The sequence below is a fragment of the Anabrus simplex genome, chromosome 7, assembly GCF_040414725.1.
Source record: "Anabrus simplex isolate iqAnaSimp1 chromosome 7, ASM4041472v1, whole genome shotgun sequence".
Lineage (NCBI taxonomy): Eukaryota > Metazoa > Arthropoda > Insecta > Orthoptera > Tettigoniidae > Anabrus > Anabrus simplex.
Window position 1 is genome coordinate 288,799,096 of NC_090271.1, and position 21,286 is coordinate 288,820,381.

The 21,286-nt window shown below is 41.3% G+C and overlaps 1 protein-coding gene across 2 annotated transcripts in view; it reads left to right on the forward strand.

Annotated features, from left to right (window-relative positions):
* Window positions 1-21,286, forward strand: part of LOC136877573 (uncharacterized) — a 1,365,998-nt gene that overhangs the window by 505,405 nt on the left and 839,307 nt on the right. The window lies entirely within an intron of this gene.

Genomic DNA, 21,286 nt, shown 5'->3' on the forward strand with positions numbered 1-21,286 from the left:
TATGAAATGGTAATGTTAACTTTAGAGTGTGTAGTGGGGCTACGATTGTTTATATTTAAAAAACACTTGTTTGCAGCTTGGGCAATGAATATGTTCACCGCACGCCACTGGTGGTTACACTTCTGTCATATATTTTGTCGCTTTACGTTGCATAAATTTTCGGACGACCTCCAATCATAAGACGTAGTTATGGCAAAATATCTCTCATAATACTCAGATAGACTAGTTGTGTTTCGAATGCCATTACTTAGCACCACTCATACCACAGCAGCTTCCATGTTGTGACAGCCTTAAATGAAATTCAGACTTCAGTGGAAGCTACATTTAACTGTGGCCTATGCTAAGAGACAGATGAAAAAGTACTGCATCCATCAAGAATTGGCAACAGGTGTAGTAGTAGTAGTAGTTAGTAGTAGAGCAAGGTGTTTGGTAAAACCACGAATGGTAATTTGTTATGTAAACAGACTAACATTTCCTTCCTCAAGCAAACCACTGTCTCCGCGTAGGAAAAGACTTCCATTTCCGTAGCATTTTAGTAGATCCTGCCTAATTAATTTGAGGAGACAAGAATGTGAGTGGGGAGATAAGAACTCCCCTGATCGGAGAGAGCGAGTGATGCATGGCCGACTTATGCGGGTCTCAGCCCCCTCCAGCGTGGCTTTTAGCGCCAGTAATTAATTGGACGCCTTCCAAAGAAACTGCAAGAAGAGACGCTTCTCGTGTCGTAAGAAGACGACCAGGAACGTGGTGGGGAGTTGGAGCGGGTGACCGCAAAACACCATCGATATCTAGTGTATAGGCAAAGATGATATTATTATTAACTAGGATACCTAGTTCGAGCTGGGGAAGTGCGTGCGTTCCACAGCTTGTTAAGAAACCTCCACCAACCCAACAAGACCATCATGTATATATGTATGCCCCCTTAATCCCGTTTGTGGTACCGGGTCGCGGATGAACTCTTACCACAGAAAAAAGAAATACCTACTGAAAATAAATGTGTAAAGACGTAAAAACGAGTGTGTATATAACGAAATGCGTGGCAGGACGGATGAAAGTTTGTGATCCCGAGTGAGTGCAACTGTATGAGGGTATGAATGAGCCGGCCTAGCTGAAGTAGACGGGTCTTATGGCAACAATGGGATAGGAAAGGCCTAGGAGTGGGAAGGAAGCGACCGTGGCTTTAATTAAGGTACAGCTCCAGCATTTGCCTGGTGTGAAAATTGGAAATCACAGAAAAACCATCTTCAGGGTTGCCGACAGTGGGATTCGAAACCACTATCTCCCGGATGCAAGCTAACAGCTGGGTACCCATAACCGTACGGCCAACTCGCCCGGTAATATTTTGTAAATAATGCGTTTTTGTAAATACGGTAATTGTACATAAGCGCTGTAACGCTCTTTGTACTTGATAGTGTCCTTGCTTACTATCAACTTGGTAGAAATTGCGTTGTAATTGAGATTTGCTTTTTAAGAGAGTGCCCTTGATCGGGATACTAGACAACAAGATATCAAAGTACTCAGAACTGACAGTACACAAGCGCGCAGAGTGCCGAGAAGCGTGCAACATGAGAATATAACAGTTCACTACATCGTGTCAACATTACCGTAAACAGTGCAATTTAGAGCTCCATACGTGTGCATAAACAAGTTAAAGGGCCGCTACCCAAGAGAATTGCCGTCGTAGGTACACGTGAAAACAGAAGTAATGGGGGAAAGGAACTCGTGAAAGAGAATTTTGGAAAACAAGTTTGAAAATAACAAATATATTATACCAATCTCAAAGGGGTAACAAATTATATTTACATCAGAACAAATAGTATGAAACAGCATATGGCGTAATCAAAGCGTTAAGTTTGATTTTAAGACACGTAGGTGATACAAAATTTGATTACATCGTCATAATCGAATTCCTAAGCACCAATCACTACAATCTTTGGACATATGTTCCAACACTTCAATTAGGGGAAAGAGAAAAAGAAGGGGGGGGGGGGAACCCATAGATTCTGAAAACAGTTTCTTTGCATTAAATTACACAATACGCTAGAAGGGAGGTACATCAAATAAAGTTTCAGGCTCGTGCCAGTAGAATACAAAGTTGGTAGTGTCACACACTTGCCAGATAAGCTCACAAATTGATACAATGTTTACAATAGGACATTGTAATGTAACCTCATGCCAAAAAAATTCAAGAGATTCAGAATTGAAATAAAGCAATCTCCAGTCCAGGGAGTGATCCTTTTGGTAGATTAGAAAAAAAAATTGGAATTCTAACAAATGATCCCAGAAGGGATTAAAACACACACGCATGCGCAGAAGCGATAATAAAATTGAAGCTAACCGATGAACATACAAATTAAATTAGCAGACCACATCTTTTGAGCAAGCACCATTTTTACGCAAAATGAACAGATAGATGAGATAAGAAAATAAATAAAGATAGGTAGAAGATAAAGGATAGAACAAGGAAATAAGAAACGGAGGAATGGGATAGGATAAGGATCAAGCCGCCAAGTCCCCAGCACTGACAGACGCGATGCAAAAGTTCATCTCAGAAAGCAGGAATGTTTATGGACTAGAATAGTAGATCAGCTGTCCAGTACACCATTTTACACCACATTTTAGGAATATAAATGTCCAAAAGGCAGAACATTTGCGCTGCTAGAATACTCAGATGTGTCCTGAAGGGACCAAAGTACAATTTTCGTTACTACGGCGAAGCCCAAGTATAGCAAGGTAGGGCACGTTAAATGATAGAAAGAAACAGTGTCTGCTCACCCTTGACAGAAGTCCAGCACGAAGTTTACAAGTAAAATGGACACGGTCCAGCCGTGTGCAGAGTTCCAGCTCCCACTGTCTTTAACAAGGTTATACCACAACTGACCTGCCGAATGAACGACACAAGGCCATATATATGTGCGAGCGGGGTAGATCGAGAACATACTATAGGCGTGACGTCAGAGTGAATGCGCCATGCAGGCGAGCAGTGACAACAGTAGTACAAGCAGCCGGGAAGCCGACAGTTCGTAACAGCAGACGGAGAAAAGAGCACCAATTCGAAGGGGAGAATTTTATTACGTAAGGTAAGCACAAAGAGCTCGCAACAGCACATACTGTAACCTGTAATTGTAATCCTTTAATATCATGATTTTAAGTGGGGATGGAGGTACATTCGCGTATGTGGGACTATGCCCTTTCTCCATTCAACATCCGTGAATTGTTTCTACAATTTGTGGAAAATAAATAAATAAAATAATAAATAAATAAATAAATAAATAATTGTGAGAGTAGGGAACTCAGAACTCGAACATCAAGGGAAAATCCTGATTTGTCTAGGGAGGAAATCAGAAGGGATCAAAGTCAACTGCTTGGCTTTCGCTGAAGACTTTGCTATTCTATCAGAAAGTCCAGAGATCGCAACCATCCAGATTAACCTCTTGGAAAGAATCGCCAGCCAAACAGGACTGAGGATCTCAGGAGAAAAGACCCAATTCATGACGAGCATCAATGGTGGACCAAAATTCCTGGATACAGAGGTAGGACAGATGTAAAGGGTCAAGAAGTTCAAGTACCTTGGTGAGACCATACGGGAGAATGGACTAAAAAATCTGCAGTGGAAGATCGGATCTCAGAAATGGAAAGAGCATACGGCTTGACAAAAAGCATCTACAATAACAAGTATTTGTCCTGGAATTCCTAATTAAAACATTATATCACCGTGCTCAAAGCATTATGCCTGTATGTCAGTGAATGCCTGTCCATCAACAACAAGCTGGAGAAGCTAGAGGTCTTGAAAAGAAGAATCCTCAGAAAAATTACGGGAGCTGTCCAAACTGAAAGCGGATAGAAACTTCGGAGCAACAAAGAAGTTTACCAGGAGGTGGAAAGAATCTGAGACCATGAAGAAAAGGAGACTGGTGTTTCTGGGACATCTGTACAGAATGGACGCAAACATACTTACCAAACAGATATTTGATTACTTCTGGAGAAAAAAGACCACTACAGCAAGGATTAAGGAAACGAAGAAGGATATGGAAAGGTTAAGCATCTCGGAAGTCCATTTGTTAGAAAAGAATTCGTTAAGGAACATAGTGAAGAATTTTGAAGGGGTTCAAACCGCAGGAAGAACTAAGAATACCGGAAGAGCCTGGACAGATGAAAAACGGAAGCAGGCCGGAGAACGCACGAAGGAGGATTGAACACAGAGAAAAATCCGCACGAAGAGAAAGAAGTTGTATCGTGAACCTCAGTGGTCCATTCGCTTGTAAAATAATAATAATAATAATAATAATAATAATAATAATAATAATAATAATAATAATAATAATAATAATAATAATGATAATAATAATAATAACAATAATAATAACAATAATAATAATAATAATGAAATTATATATGACATCTTAACGACCGGATGCCCATCCTAATGCCAAACTCAGTTCAGGAGCTAATGAAGATGAAGTGGATTATGGTGAATGAAATCGTGTGAGGAGGTGAAAGTAACGGCTGTGGCTTGTGAATAGAAACTCTCCCGGTATTTGCGTGGAAACGAAAATGGTATACCACAGAACACTATTCTCAAGGCAGCCGACGGTGTCTGTATTTTGAGTTAGTGCCATAATTTCACGAAACCATTGTTATACACCATTATAACCATCGCAGCCAGTATTCGTCTATATGTGTTAGCTGAAAAATATCATCTTCTCGCTGTCCACTTCCTTCATGCGATTAAAAGTTTAAGAAAATCTCGTATCAAGTGAACCCCGTTCTACTCCTCAGTCCAGAATGAAAATCCTTTAACTGTCCGGGAAACGAAACCAGGGCCTTGGAACAGGAGACAAGCACGCTATCTCTACACCACAGGGCTGAATAATAATAATAATAATTTATTTATTTCATGTCAGAATGTTGAAAAAACTTAAAATACAAATAAGAAATTATAAACAAATAAAACAAAGTACATATTATATCACAAAACATGTTTCACACAATGTCTGCCCAGAAATGGGCAACAGAATTTCCCTCTTCAGTGGCTTGAATCAAGTCTTGAAGTGTACAACGAACAGGGCAGGACTGACAATCGTAGTTTGTTGCTCCCCACAATCGCAGAAGTCTGACTGATCCTTCAGATAACCCCATTTTTTTAGATCAACTTAATTTTGGTAGATCCATTTTTGGATTTTAATATTTTGTATTTTCCTATTTTGGAATGTTTTTAATTTTATTTTTAGAATGAGAATTTTTGTGACAGTTTTCGGAGAGGATGGATAATGGACCAGATTGGATAATAATAAAAATTCCAAAAGATAATAATAATAATAATAATAATAATAATAATAATAATAATAATAATAATGAGAGGTCTAATAACGTTATTGCTTATTACGGCCCACTAACTACCTTTTTAAGATTTTCAGAGATGCCGAGGTGACGTATTTTATCACCTTCAAATTCGACCGGACTGAGCCGGGATTGAACCTGCGAAGTTAGGGTCAGAAGGTCAGCGCCTCAGCCGTCTGAGCCTCTCAGCCCGGCACATTCTCACAGTTCATGAGCCTTGCATGCCATTCTTCTGTGGACTATTCAGCACTATTGCGTTCAAGGTTCCTCCGAGGTGAAATTCGAAGGTAACGGTAGTAGATGTTTTCGGGCGTCCGAGTGCCGCCTTCGCCTCAAATTTGGATGGTGGATTTTTTTTTGGATTTTCGGATTTCGATTGGTGGCCAACTTAATTTTAGTAGATGATTTTTTATGTAAATATTTTAATTTTCCGATTTTTGAATGTTTAGAATTATATTTTTTGAATGAGGATTTGCCTGGTGTCAAAGTGGGGAAAACACGGAAAACCATCTTCAGGGCTGCCGACAATGGGATTAGAACCCACTATCATCCGGATGCAAGCTCACAGCTGAGCGCCTCTAACCGCACGCCCAACTTGCCCGGTCAAATGAATATGAAGTAACGGTATTCATTATATGTGTATATTATTATTATTATTATTATTATTATTATTATTATTATTATTATTATTATTATTATTATTATTGTTGTTGTTGTTGTTGTTGTTGTTGTTGTTGTTGTTTTTGTTGATGTTGTTATCATAATACATCCGAGACTTATTATTTTGGACAGGAATTTCTTTAACCTTTAAACAGCAGCTCGTCTTTCAGCCCAACTCTGCACGATAAATGCACATCCAACTCGGCTTACCTCATTATCGGCCCACATCAACGATAGACATTGCACACTGGGTTTAGGGTCTTGCATATCGCTTTAAGCCCACGTTCCGTAGTTATTGGGATTCCATTAGGGAGAGCGCTGCTCACTGTCGACTTGGTGTGGGATATGTTTCCAAATAACACTCTGCCGTAATATGATTACAGATGCGTGTGTGTGTGTGGGCGTCTTTTTTTGGTAATAACTCATGATTAGAACAACCAGAAAGCATGGCTTGGTAGTTGTTCATGTTGGAATATTTAACATTTGATTATGTGCTTATTGCCATGTTTCTGGGTTGGTACTTTTGAGTTCATTGTCCGAAGTGGTAAACTACATGGTCATCACAATCTCCACACATGCTCCGTTCGATTTGCTTCGAGCGGATCGCACCGAGAAAGAGGACAAAATTACATTTTATTATCCATAATGTGGCAAAGGGAGATAAAATAACTCAAAATAAACACTGACGTTAAGCCGCACCACAGGCAAGGGATAGCAAGACTGTATCTTTTCAGTAGACCCCGGATTCGATTTCCAGTCAAGTCAGGGACTTTTACTGGTATGTGCGGTCACAATGATTGCGGAGATATCAGACAGAGATATCCGCGATTTGCTTTGTCCCGCAAAGGAAACAAGTACAGATATCTTGCCGGGATTTTCTCATATTGGCGTAGCCAGCCTGTGTAGATGTATGGCTGGGAGTAAAATGAATGACGTTGTTCTTAACTATCTCCATTGATTTACTGTATACGGTCGAAACTGGTTATAACGACTCTGAAGGGACCGCCCATTAACGGTCGGTATAGGTGATAGTCACACAAACCTGTTATAACGACTTCGAAGGGAACAGCAGTTAACAGTCATTATAGGCGATGTCGCACAAACCGGTTATAACGACTCCGAAGGGACCAGCAGTTAACAGTCATAATAGGCGATTATCGCACAAACCGGTTATAACGACTCCGAAGGGACCGCCAATTAACGGTCGGTATAAGTGATAGTCGCAAAAACCAGGTATAACGACTTCGAACAATTAACGATCGTTATAGGCGATAGTCGCACAAACCGGATGTAACGACTCCGTAGGGGCTGCCAATTAACGGTCGGTACAGATGATGGTCGCATAAACCGGTTACAACGACCCCGAAGGGACCGCCAATTAACGGTCGGTATAGGTGATAGTCGCAAAAACCAGGTATAACGACTTCGAACAATTAACGATCGTTATAGGCGATAGTCGCACAAACCGGATGTAACGACTCCGAAGGGGCCGCCAATTAACGGTCGGTACAGATGATGGTCGCATAAACCGGTTACAACGACCCCGAAGGGACCGCCAATTAACGGTCGGTACAGATGATGGTCGCATAAACCGGTTACAACGACCCCGAAGGGACCGCCAATTAACGGTCGGTATAGGTGATAGTCGCAAAAACCAGGTATAACGACTTCGAACAATTAACGATCGTTATAGGCGATAGTCGCACAAACCGGATGTAACGACTCCGAAGGGGCCGCCAATTAACGGTCGGTACAGATGATGGTCGCATAAACCGGTTACAACGACCCCGAAGGGACCGCCAATTAACGGTCGGTACAGATGATGGTCGCATAAACCGGTTACAACGACCCCGAAGGGACCGCCAATTAACGGTCGGTACAGATGATGGTCGCATAAACCGGTTACAACGACCCCGAAGGGACCGCCAATTAACGGTCATTATAGGTGATCGTCGCACAAACAGGTTATAACGACTCCGAAGGGACCGTCAGTTAATAGTCGTTGTAGGCGATAGTCGCACAAACCGGATGTAACGACTCCGAAGGGTCGCCAATTAACGGCCGGTATAGGTGATAGTCACATAAACTAGTTACAACGACTCCGAAGGGACCGCCAATTAACGGTCGGCATATGTGATAGTCGCATAAACTGGTTATAACGACTCGGAAGGGACCGCCAATTAACGGTCGGTATAGGTGATAGTCAAGAATAGCTGCCGAGAGGATTCGTCGTGCTGACTAAACGACACCTCGTAATCTGCAGGCCTTCGGGCTGAGCAGCGGTCGCTTGGTAGGCCAGGGCCCTTCAAAGGCTGTAGTGCCATGGGGTTTGGGGGATAGGTGATAGTCGCACAAACCGGTTATAACGACTCCGAAAGGACCGCCAGTTAATAGTCGTTATAGGCGATAGTCGCACAAAAACTGGTTTATAATGACTCCGAAGGGACCGCCCGTTAATAGTCGTTGTAGGCGATAGTCGCACAAACTGGTTATAATACTCCGAAGGGACCGCCAGTTGATAGTCGTTATAGGCGATCATCGCACAAACAGGTTATAAGTACTCCGAAGGGACCACCAGTTAATAGTAGTTATAGGTGATAGTCGCAAAAACCAGTTATAATGGCTCCGAAGGGACCGCCAATTAACGATCGTTATAGGTGATAGTCGTTATAGGCGATCGTCGCACAAACAGGTTATAACGACTCCGAAGGGACCGCCAGTTAATAGTAGTTATAGGTGATAGTCGCAAAAACCGGTTATAACGACTCCGAAGGGTCCGCCAATTAACGGCCGGTATAGGTGGTAGTCGCATAAACCGGTTACAACGACTCCGAAGGGACCGCCAATTAACGGTCGGCATATGTGATAGTCGCATAAACCGGTTATAACGACTCCGACGGACCGCCAATTAACGGTCGGTACAGGTGATAGTCAAGAATAACTGCCGAGAGGATTCGTCGTGCTGACTAAACGACACCTCGTAATCTGCAGGCCTTCGGGCTGAGCAGCAGTCGCTTGGTAGGCCAAGGCCCTTCAAAGGCTGTAGTGCCATGGGGTTTGGGGGATATGTGATAGTCGCACAAACCGGTTATAACAACTCCGAAGGGACCTCCAGTTAACGGTCGTTATAGGCGACAGTCCTACAAATCGGTTCAATCAATCAATCAATACTGATCTGCATTTAGGGCAGTCGCCCAGGTGGCAGATTCCCTATCTGTTGCTTTCCTAGCCTTTTCCGAAATGATTTCAAAGAAATTGGAAATTTATTGAACATCTCCCTTGGTAAGTTAATCCAATCCCTAACTCCCCTTCCTATAAATGAATATTTGCCCCAGTTTGTCCTCTTCAATTCCAACTTTATCTTCATATTGTGATCTTTCCTACTTTCATAGACGCCATTCAAACCTATTCGTCTACTAATGTCATTCCACGCCATCTCTCCGCTGACAGCTCGGAACATACCACTTAGTCGAGCAGCTCTTCTTCTTTCTCTCAATTCTTCCCAACCCAAACATTGCAACATTTTTGTAACGCTACTCTTTTGTCGGAAATCACCCAGAACAAATCGAGCTGCTTTTCTTTGGATTTTTTCCAGTTCTTGAATCAGGTAATCCTGGTGAGGGTCCCATACACTGGAACCATACTCTAGTTGGGGTCTTACCAGAGACTTATATGCACTCTCCTTTACATCCTTACTACAACCCCTAAACACCCTCATAACCATGTGCAGAGATCGGTACCCTTTATTTACAATCCCATTTATGTGATTACCCCAGTGAAGATCTTTCCTTATATTAACAGCTAGATACTTACAATGATCCCCAAAAGGAACTTTCACCCCATCAACGCAGTAATTAAAACTGAGAGGACTTTTCCTATTTGTAAAACTCACAACCTGACTTTTAACCCCGTTTATCAACATACCATTGCCTGCTGTCCATCTCACAACATTTTCGAGGTCACGTTGCAGTTGCTCACAATCTTGTAACTTATTTATCACTCTATAGAGAATAACATCATCCGCAAAAAGCCTTACCTCCGATTCCACTCCTTTACTCATATCCACCGATCATAGTTACATTTTAGAAACTGTTATAACGACTCCGAAGGGACCGCCAATTAACGATCGTTATAGCTGATAGTAGCACAAACCGGGTTTTTGTGTGTGCTCAAAATGTCATATCTGTATGGTTTAGGCTGCGCACTTCCATGATTAATGAACATAATAAGTTAAAACAAAAAAGAAATAGTGAAATACGTACTACCTTTGCAATACAGTATTTATGGAGTGGAACCGAGTGGAATTTTCTTCTATTGTTTACACAGTACGTACAGCAATAATATGTCAACAGAATTACAATAATAAGGAAAGAAGTAGCAACAGTATAAATTGATTAATAAAGTCGTACACGGTCTGGCCTAGTAAATGAGATGTTTCTCTTTGTCCTTCCGAATTGTAGGAATCGTTGAGTGTCACCCAATTCCTTCGAGTGCTGATACTTGTTTCCCCATTTTGTAACCGTCGTATTATGAGTGACTCTTCTTCAGTATTAAAAACTTCACCTTTCTTTTGCAACATGTTCATAACAATGCTTTGAAATCTACAATCTACTGAAAACATGAGTTTGAAAATAAGCTTTACATTGTTGTCGGCAATCCCCAAACGCGTAACAAAACAAAAATCAACAATGGACGTTATAGTCGATAAATTTATCCGAGAAATTACGCCGTTTATACGATATGTCATAATAAGCGATGTCGTACCAAGCATTTTTTTAAATCGGTACTATATAGGATTTAGATGGGACCGTTCGATTTCGTCGTTGTATTCAATTCATCGTTAAAAGCGATGTCGCAATAAATGACTTCGATTATACTTATATTAGGATGCACGTATCCCACACTAGTCTCCTACGTAACTATAACCAGTAGTGTATGCTGTGTTATAAGTTAATTGTTTTGTTAATATCATCACATCATCACTATTACCCAAGACATCTAGTTACATACAGAATTAAGTTAGTCAATATGTTATCATATTCCCCTTCTTGAACTGTTGATTGAGTCTTGAAAACTCTTCTCCACCGTCATCATACTCACCATTCATTAGTAGAAATAAGACAATCTGACATGTACGCAAGAATGTTGTTAAGTATAAGAGAGGACAAGATTCTTAACTTCGCCACTTGCAAAGGTATAAATAAGAACTAAATTACAACATCAAAACTGCAAGCCCCAGGTGTATAGGCCTAGCTGTACTTTGTACGACATCTGGATCAAGATGCGGCCCGTGCGGCACTCCATTTTAAAAACTGCTCATCGAGCCGTAAATAATTAAGATGGCGTGAAGCGGTGAAGACGGTGCGGAGATAGCGGAAAGATGTACGAGCTCTCGAGGGAGCGGCTCTAGATATGGGACGGTGTGTTCCGGGTAGAAGCGATTACAATATATTCACATCTGTGGCGTTGTAGACTTACTTCAGTTCTTATTTAATTTCCTTCCCTCACGTTGCTACTGAAACATTTTTCGGAGATATAAATGTAAATTTTCCATAAGTTTATATATAATGAAGTGAACGAATTTACCTTTTTACTGGAAAAATTACGGCACTCTGGGAAACTGTTAAGATCAGTGGATGTTGGAGTACATAAAACAAATAGGATGAAGAACCTATATCTTAAAAATGGAGATAATTAACTTTTTCAACGCTAAATTTTTTAAAATAAGAAAATGTATTATTATTATTATTATTATTATTATTATTATTATTATTATTATTATTATTATTATTATTATTATTACTTTGCCTCCTTGGCTCAGGCAGCAGTGCCCTGGCCTCTCGCCGCTGGGTTCCATGGTTCAAATCCCGGTCACTCCATTTGAGATTAGTGCTGTTCAAAGTGGAGACGGGACAGGTTTTTCTCCTGGTACTGCGGATTTCTCTGTCATCTGTCATTCCAGCAACACTCTCTAATATCATTTCATTTCATCTGCCAAGCATTAATCATTGCTTCAGAGGAGTGCGACTGGCTTCGGCAGCCGGCTCAATGACTAAAAACAGGCTGAGCATCATTATTATTATTATTATTATTATTATTATTATTAGTAGTAGTAGTAGTAGTAGTAGTAGTAGTAGTAGTAGTAGTAGTAGTAGTAGTAGTAGTAGTAGTAGTAGTAGTAGTAGTAGTAGTAGTAGTAGTAGTAGTAGTAGTAAAAGCAAACCCATCTTCCCTATCTGCGTGCAGTCCATGAAAGGCCCTTAGAGGGGTGAAAAGTAAAGGTTTCCATAATTCGTAACCTGGACGCTATGTTTGGTTGTGTGTGATTATGCCTGGCGGTTTTGCCCCAAAGAATGAACCTATTATTTTTTGCTAATGGATTAATGTCGCACTGACAAATCGAATGCTTTTGGCGACGTAAGAATAGGAAAGGGCTAGGACTGGGAAGGTAGCGGCCTTGGTCTTAATTAAGGTGCAATCCCAGCTTTGCCTGGTGTGCAAAAGGGAAAGGACGGAAAACCCACTCTCAGGGCTGTGGGATTCGAACCCACGATCTCTCAAATGAAAGCTCACAGCTGTCCGACCGTAACTGCACGGCCAATTTCGATGTAGGCTGAACGAACCTCAGGGCCATGTGGTTTTTCAGAAGTGGAATCCCCATGTCTAATTTTTTCAGCTCTCTGACGAGACGGTTTTCTATTGCGTCGATATTTATCATTCTTAATGCAACTATGATCATGGGCAAGCATTGGCATAATGTCTCAACATTCTACGCTTTTTTCCCTTAGCACTTGTTGGAGGAGATTACTTGTCGATCGCTTAAGTTCATTTTTGTAAATTTCTAATTTGCTTTACTTTACGCGGACACAGGTAGCTCGTATGACGACGGCGGGTGGGGAAACTGATAGGAGTGGGAAGGAACAGCCCCAACATCTTCCTATAGTGAAAATGGGAAACCAGGGAAATCCATCTTCATGGCCGCCGACAGTGGGTTTCGAACCCACTATCTCCAGAATGCAAGCTCACAGCTGTATGGCCATCACGCTCGGTTCTTAAGTTCATCTGAAGACAGCGTAGGGATAGAACAGACTAAGGGTTTCTTCATCACTCACAGGAAAAGACAGGCGCCGTGTTGCTCCACGGCATATGCAACCAGCACCACTCTTCAGTTGTCATGGCGCTTCCGATGGGAGGTACTGGACCATCCTCCATCCAGCCCCAACCTGTCAGCCAGTGGTTTCCATCTCTTCGGACCGCTGAAGAAGCATCTGGGTGGTAAGCGATTCAACGGCAGTATGGTCGTTCAGCTCGTTATGACGTGGATTCAGCCAGTGGACGCAGATTTCTTCAATGCCGGCCTCGATGCCTTGTTATACCGTTGGAACAAGAGCTTAGACAATAATGAAGACAGTGTCGAATAGTAAGTAATACTTATCAGGGCCTTTCTACTGTGTATTCTTATATCTACCTGTAAAAATGAAGTTTCTTCCTGTGAACTCTTACACCGTACCTTTTTTTTAAAGGTACCTCCTAGAATGGGGCACGGCAGGCATGTTATGTCACCCAGAGCGACTGGTATACTGGAGAAACCGAGCGACTTGGCTGCACGGTTTGTGTCACAAACCTGTGAGATTGCATTCAGAAGATGGTGGACTCGAACCCTACTGTCAGCAGCCCTGAAGAAGGTTTTCCGTGGTTTCACGTTTTCACATCAAGCAATTACATGAATTAAGGTCACGGTCTCTTCCTTCTCAGTCCTGGCCGTGCCCTCGTCGCCATAAGACCTGTCTGTGTCGGTGTGACGTAAAACAAATAGCAAAGAAGTGATGAACATTTCAATCATTCTTTTCCCTTGCAGGCTGCACTACACCCGGGTAAAGCAGATGAATTGCCTACGTAGCAAAGCGGAGTTAACCGAAGGTCGGCTACATTTTGCCTCTGCTGGTAGGTTAGAATTCAAACGAGTAAATATCTTACTACCCGCACGAATGTTTTGTTGTAATATTTGCATAGATATTTGGGTTACGATTCCTTTATAATCCCTAGTATTTATGAATCCCTCCCTGCACAACCGTACAGCGCGCAAGGGAATACTTGATTCTCGCTTTGCATTTCAGCCTTCTACTGCTTTAAATTTCTGTCCCAACTCACATATTACTCAAATTTTACACTTGTCTTGCAACGAGATATGACTCACAGGCAAGTTCCCCGTTAGAACGTAAAGGTCCAAATTGTATAATTGTATAATAATGGATCAACCTTTTTCGTAGCAATAGAGTTCCATGGACTCCATGTCATTATTGGAACTACGTTCCTATAATCTGCTTATTATGACATTTAATGTGTCATTTCTCAATTAATCATCACTTTGGATTTGAAGCCGCTGCATGATATTGAAGTATGGTGAAGGAAAAGTCGCCAGTATATGGTAACAATGTTTATCGTCAATCAATGTTATTTGTTTTACGTCCCACTAACTACTTTTTAAGGTCTTCGGAGACGCCGAGGTGCCGGAATTTGGTCCCGCAGGAGTTCCTTTACGTGCCAGAAAATCTACCGACACGGGGCTGTCGTATTTGAGCACCTTCAAATACCCCTGGACTGAGCCAGGATCGAACCTGCCAAGTTGGGGTTAGAAGGCCAGCGCCTTAACCGTCTGAGCCACTCAGCCCGGCAATGTTTATTGTATCCTCTTATCAATAAAAATAATAATTACTCATAAGATAAAAATTTCCGTTGATAACTCTCGAGAACGTACAACTGTTAAATGACAAGTTAAAAGTAGCATTATATTGATGCTAGACAACATAGCTAGTTATATAATCATTAAAATAATAATAATAATAATAATAATAATAACACCGGGTCGAGCGGCTCAGGTGGCCTTCTGAGCCCAAGCTGGCTGGTTCGATCCCGGCTCAGTCCGGTGTAGTTGAAGGTGGCCAAATACATCAGCCTCGTATCAGAAGATTTACCGGCACGTAAATTAACACCTGCAGGACAAAATACCGGCACCTCCGCACAACTAAAAACGGGGTAAAAGTGTTTAGTAGGACGTAAAAACTAACAGAATTAACGGGGTTGGTTCCATCCTGGCATTCGTCTGGTGACGAAGAAGATAGTCGAGATATCTTAAGCCATTTCTCTACGCAATAACTAACGTTGATTCAATCCGTTCCAGTCCATCAAATATACTTCATTTCTTGACAGAGACGGGAATGGATCTTAGCCAGCCGGATGGGAAGCTACTATTCCAGCCGTAAGACTACACTGATTGGAAATAGAATCAATTAACGCACCCTTTCGAAGAGTTCGAGTACCGACAGCTTTGAGATGATCAATTCGAAATCACCCGGATCACCATGACTGGAAAAAGATGCGGAAAGACGAGTCCAAAGATTATGTGATCCTTGAACTGTTGGCGCCAGTCCACGTACATATTGGCTGTAGTACGTACATTCGTGTACACTGTGTTGCGTGCACCGTAAGCTCCAGTCCAAGAAAGTATTCACTGTACTTCATGAGTGTACGCCGTGTTGCGTATACCGTAGGTGCCAGTCCACTAACCTACTGTAGTAGTAAATGAAATGGCGTATGGCTTTTAGTGCCGGGAGTGTCCAAGGTCAAGTTCGGCTCGCCAGATGCAGATCTTTCGATTTGACACCCGTGGGTGACCTGCGCGTCGCGATGGAGATGAAATGATGATGAGGACGACACATACACCCAGCCCCCGTGCCAGCAAAATTAACCAATTATGGTTAACATTCCCGACCCTGCCGGGAATCGAATCTGGGATCTTTGTGGCCAAAGGCCATCACGCTAACCATTTAGCCATGGAGACGGACACTGTAGTAGTATTATAAGTTAACGGACGTTCCGCTTTGTCTAAGTTCCATTTCTACCATTGAACAACGGTAAGACTGAAGGAAGTATAATATTGTATTCGTACAAAACTTTGACCTGGAGTTGTTGACAGACCTTATCGTTTCATGACCTCCAGACATTGACTAAGGTAGATTTAACAACTTAACGGTGATTTTAAACGTCTTACGGGCTGCGTTTGAGGCATTTTAAGGATATAAGCTTAGTTGCTCCTGTAGAGTCTGAATGAAAGTTGTGCCTTAAGAATATTTTCCTGATCCGTTTATCAAGGCCTGTGTATTTACTGTGATGGTGGTGAAGATTGTTGTTTCAAGATGCAAAACTACAAGAATATCTGTCTGAACAGGTACAAGCCACATAAAGAGTAAGGCATAAATTCTCGAAAATAAACGAGGGGAGAGTGAAGTTGAAGTTAAAAGTTATAGCATTCATCCATGCAACAACGGAATTGTATTATGGAAGAGACAAAAGATAGGAGTGTTTTCTGTTATGCTCAGCTAAGGAGTGCGTTTGGAATTATTAGCGCCTTTGCGAATTTTATTCTTCTCTTCCCGATATCTCTTCATTCTCTTGCTGTGTTCTTTTTACGTTGTCCTGTCCATCCTGCATTTAGGCGGGTGGCATTTACAAAAAATTTGTGTTTGTGAATTATTATTATTGTTTGTTGTTATTATTATTTTGTACGGGAAAGAAAACATCCGAACTGTTACACATATACATCATACACAGAAAACTACAGTCAACAGATCTTCAGAGTTGCGCACCCGGTGGGGATATCCAGTTGTCAGTCTCCTCGGCAGCACTGTATGTCTGATAGAACTGGTGATTTCTTACAATGGCAATATTACTCAGGTTGCTTATAAAGGGTTGAATTGTATTTTCATTTTTCACGATGTAAAACGATATGAAATGTTAAATATATTCAAAAGGAGAATTTTATTCCAAAATGCTACAGTTAAGTTCTATCACTCGAACGTCTGTACTTCGAATTATTTAAATCTCGAAGGAATTTTTCGTTTCCCGACGGACTCCTATATAATTCATGTGTTATATGTTTCCGATAACTCTAAGTTTTATTACTGAAATTTTTCTATACCTCCATCGATATTTGAAGCCCATGTGTAATTTTTTCTGTCACTCGAAGTGTAATCAGAATATTACGCTTATATGTATTTCATTATCCCCAGGCAAAGTGACTTCCTGTAGGAGAAACCTAAATTTAAATCGTCTCCTTATACAAAATTACACTCTCCACTCAGAGTGTATTGTTTGACTAGCCGTATAAACTTATCGATCTTGAGTAACCACGTATCGAAGTAGATTAAAACTCTTCTTCGGGCCACTTCGCGACCACCAGAAAGCGGTTTACGGTATGGAGTGACAGTCCTCAGTTGGCAAGGGTTTATATGGTGCTTTTGGTCTGTTGGAGAATGTTGTAGAGATCACTTGACATATTTAGTTCCAAAAATGTGAGTTGTAAGTATTATAAAATAAAAATGTTGCTTCTTATGGCAAAATAATACTTTTAATACGATATCGAATAATAATAATAAAATGTTAGATATTGAGAGACAGAAGAGTGTCAAAAATTAGGAAGTAAAAACAGTGGTGCTGATACCTTTTTTGGAGCGGCTGTAGTAAGTATTGTACGTTTTCCTATGCCTCGAATTTTCGATAACTCGAAGTATCTTCAGCCTCCGCAGGCACTTCGGTATATCGAAGTTCGATTATATAATTATACATGTCAAACCAAGGATTGTTCTCAAAACTTTATTAATTCGTTTTCTTCTGGAAACTTCAACCCAGGAGATTGTGTCCCATGGGATTGCCTTGAAAGACTCTTGTCTGTTAAGGTCAAATAGCATAGTTTTCCCATATAACTCTGCAAAGCAAGATTTTAGACACTTAAAAGTATATCAGCGAATACATTTTAATTGCAAGTGATAAGAACACACGATGGCAGAATCGAATGTTCGGATATGTTCTCTAATTACCTTCAAACGCCACTGATTAATAAACGTTTGTAAATGTATTTATTATTCTGATAGTTAATTTTTATGAATTGATTTATTATTCTGATTTTCCAGCAATAAAATTTGTTTACTATGTTATTCTTCAGCTTATATTACTTAAAAATAAATGTATAATTTTATTATATTTCAGGATTTTTTTGTTTTACTATTAGCTCTATGCAAATGTTAACTTTTATTTCACATCAGTATTATCACAATACCACTTACACTCATGTTCATAAAAACTATAACACCTTGAATGATTGAAGATAGGAAGTTCATATTCATAGGAAATGTGCAGTAGTATGTTCTTAAGAAATGATTAGCATTTGAACGATATCGTCCCCCAGGTTCAAGGTCCACATTGATGTCTCGGCGCAGCACCACCGACTGGTAAAATGTGTCTACGGCTCTCGTTGTCGCTATGATCCGAAGGTAATGGATCAGTATGACTTGAATAGACGGGCAGGATTCTTCGCAGACGTATGCGAGAACCGTACCTTCAGATGAGTGAGATTGATAGAGTCGTATTATTTGCATGAGAGAACGTGATGAATACATCCGGAAAATTGCTGCTCATGTGAGACGAAGTGTAATGGCAGTGCAACGGGTGGGTAGAGAACGGTTCACAGAAGGTCGTAGAACACGACAAGATTGGCCTGGTCGCACCACGCAGACCACCACCGGAGAAGATCGACACCTCATTCGAATGGCATTGCAGGACAGATCTGCATCCTCCTCGGCTCTGGCGCAACAGTGGAACAGTGTAACACATCGTACATTATCAGGAGTGACAGTCCGTCGCCGTTTATTACGATCTGGGTTACCGGCGCGTCGTCCACTTCTCCGTCTACCTTTGACTAATGTGCACGAACATGCTAGACTGTAATGGTGTACGGAACGACGTCACTGGGGACAGGAATGATAGCAGATAGTGTTTTCGGAGGATCCAGATTCTGTTTGTTTGAAAATAATGGCCGCATTTCGATTCGTCGCAGACAGAGGGAGAGGCATCATATTGACTGCATTCGCACAAGACATACAGCACCAACTCAAGGCCTTGTGGTGTGGGGTGCTATTGGGTACAACCACAAACCACAGTTGGTCAGGGCACTGCGACCAGTTTGACCTACGTGAATGACATCCTGCGACCCGTAGCCATACCCTTTCTGCACGACACCCCAGACGCCATGTTTCAGCAGGACAATACGCGACCACATTTTGTTGCACGAACACGTGCCTTCTTGTTGTCGCAGGATGTCCCACCCGATCACCGAACTTGTCGCCAATCGAAAAGGTGTGGGATATGGTGAAACGACTGGTGCGGCGCTGTGACCCAATGACAACCACCAAAGATGAACTGTGGAATCTGGCGAATGCAGCATAGATAGCTATACCCCAGGACGCCATTCGCGCCTTATACGCGTCGATGCCATCACACATGGAAGAAGTTACCAGTGCCCATGGAGGACCCAGTGCCTAGTAGGCAACAGGATATATGTTGAATTTAGGTGACTGATATGTTGATCGTTTCTGCAGAACATACTAATGAACATGTCCTATGAATATATACTTCTTATCCCTAGTCTTTCAAGGTGTTCTGTTTTTTACGAACTTCATTGTACTTATCAGAATAAAAGATAAAATTATGAATGCTTACAAATACTAAAATTATAAATCAAATTCCTATTTTTGTTGTTCTTTTAAAATCTTAAAAGTTGACCATAGACCATCTGCCGAGTCACAGAAACAGAAATGAGCGCATTTCTTTGCTGGTGATCTATTGAGGCACGGCTGCGCTGGGGTGCAGTTGGCCTTCAGCTTCACGGCTGATGATATCTCCTATGTAAATACTCCATTGTTCCAAGAGACATGCTCCAGTATTTAGTTATAAGGCCGGGACACAATCTGCTGTAACATTGTTATAACTCCTAGTTTCATACCCATTACAATGGAAATGTAGGAGCTAATTATGGTGCCTGAGTGTTAATGGCGAGAGATTTATCTGTGATGATCAATTTCCATTTGCCTGGAAGTCTCAAAGTGGCGAAATAACGTTTTAAAGCCGCACCGTTATGAAACCCACTCAAAATACGTGGGCTCTTATTCCACTTATCGATTGCATGATCGGTTTATGACTTTGTGCGTGCCGCAGTAAACCACATAGGCTGTCGTTCTTTTTGAAGATAGGCTGCTGCCATTCCTACTCACTCTGACACTTCATAAAACTGGCAAGGAAGGGAGTAATTCCAACTAGTGGTTTATTCGTGTTTTACAACGTAATCATAGAATTAAGATCCAAGTGATTTAGGATATGAAAATACAAAGAGGAGACGATTCTGTCATCGGTTACGGTTACTGCCACCAGTGCTAACTAAACATAGCTCCTCAGCCTGTGTAATGGGTTAGTTCTACGTACGTAGTCGTTAGTTGTACGTTCAAGAATTTATTGTTAATATGGCAATGGGAAGCATTCGAATTTTTATGTATGGCTTTAATAGTTTTGTTAAGTAATTAATTTTCTTCTTATTTATATGTTTCTGCAGGGCTTTAGAGATTTCATTCTCGCCAGAGGCTTAATTATTAGGAAGGATTTTTAGTGCTTTTCAAATTTCTTGTGTAGTTGGTCTGGTGAATGAGTTCGTTAAATTCATTTAGCACAACGTTGTCGTGTTCTTGAAGTAGAAATAGCGCGTAAATGTTAAGCCATATTTTATTGAAGGGTTCTGAAATGCTCCGCGAGGCTCTCTCCTATACTGTGCGGGGTTCGAATCCCACCGTCGATAGCTCTGAAGACGGCTTTCCGTGATTTCTCATTTTCACATCAGGAAAATGTGAGGCCGTACATCCATTAAGGCCGTTCCAATCCTTCTCTTGCCGGAAACGTTCGAATTGTTAGCGCGACGTTTATCCTCTAGAAAAGAAAAAAATCCTATTCACTTTTAACACTAAATGTAGGTGGAAAAAGAAGGGCCCAACTATTGAAAGAACTAAGGTATTGAAAAAAGAAAGATAAGAACCATGAATGGCGTAAAAGTGACATATTTCCTGGTCCTTGGATAAAAGGAAATATCCTAAATGACCGACATTATGGGTGTATGTGTGTATGTTCTACTATTACTCTCCACCAAACATGGTACACATACGACCTCCTATTTGGAAAAATACTGTGGGTGTAGACACTCTTAGGGGAGGGGGTGACATGTAGAAATAATCCAAAACGATGCACAGACACAGACAGGTCTTATAAAAATGGGAAACCACGAAGAAACCATCCTCAGGACATCAATATTCTTCTTATCATTATTATTCTCACTGAAGGGTGCCGAACATCGACCCATTTTGAACCCCCCCCCCTACTATCGTTGATGCTGAATCACTATCGGAGTTTC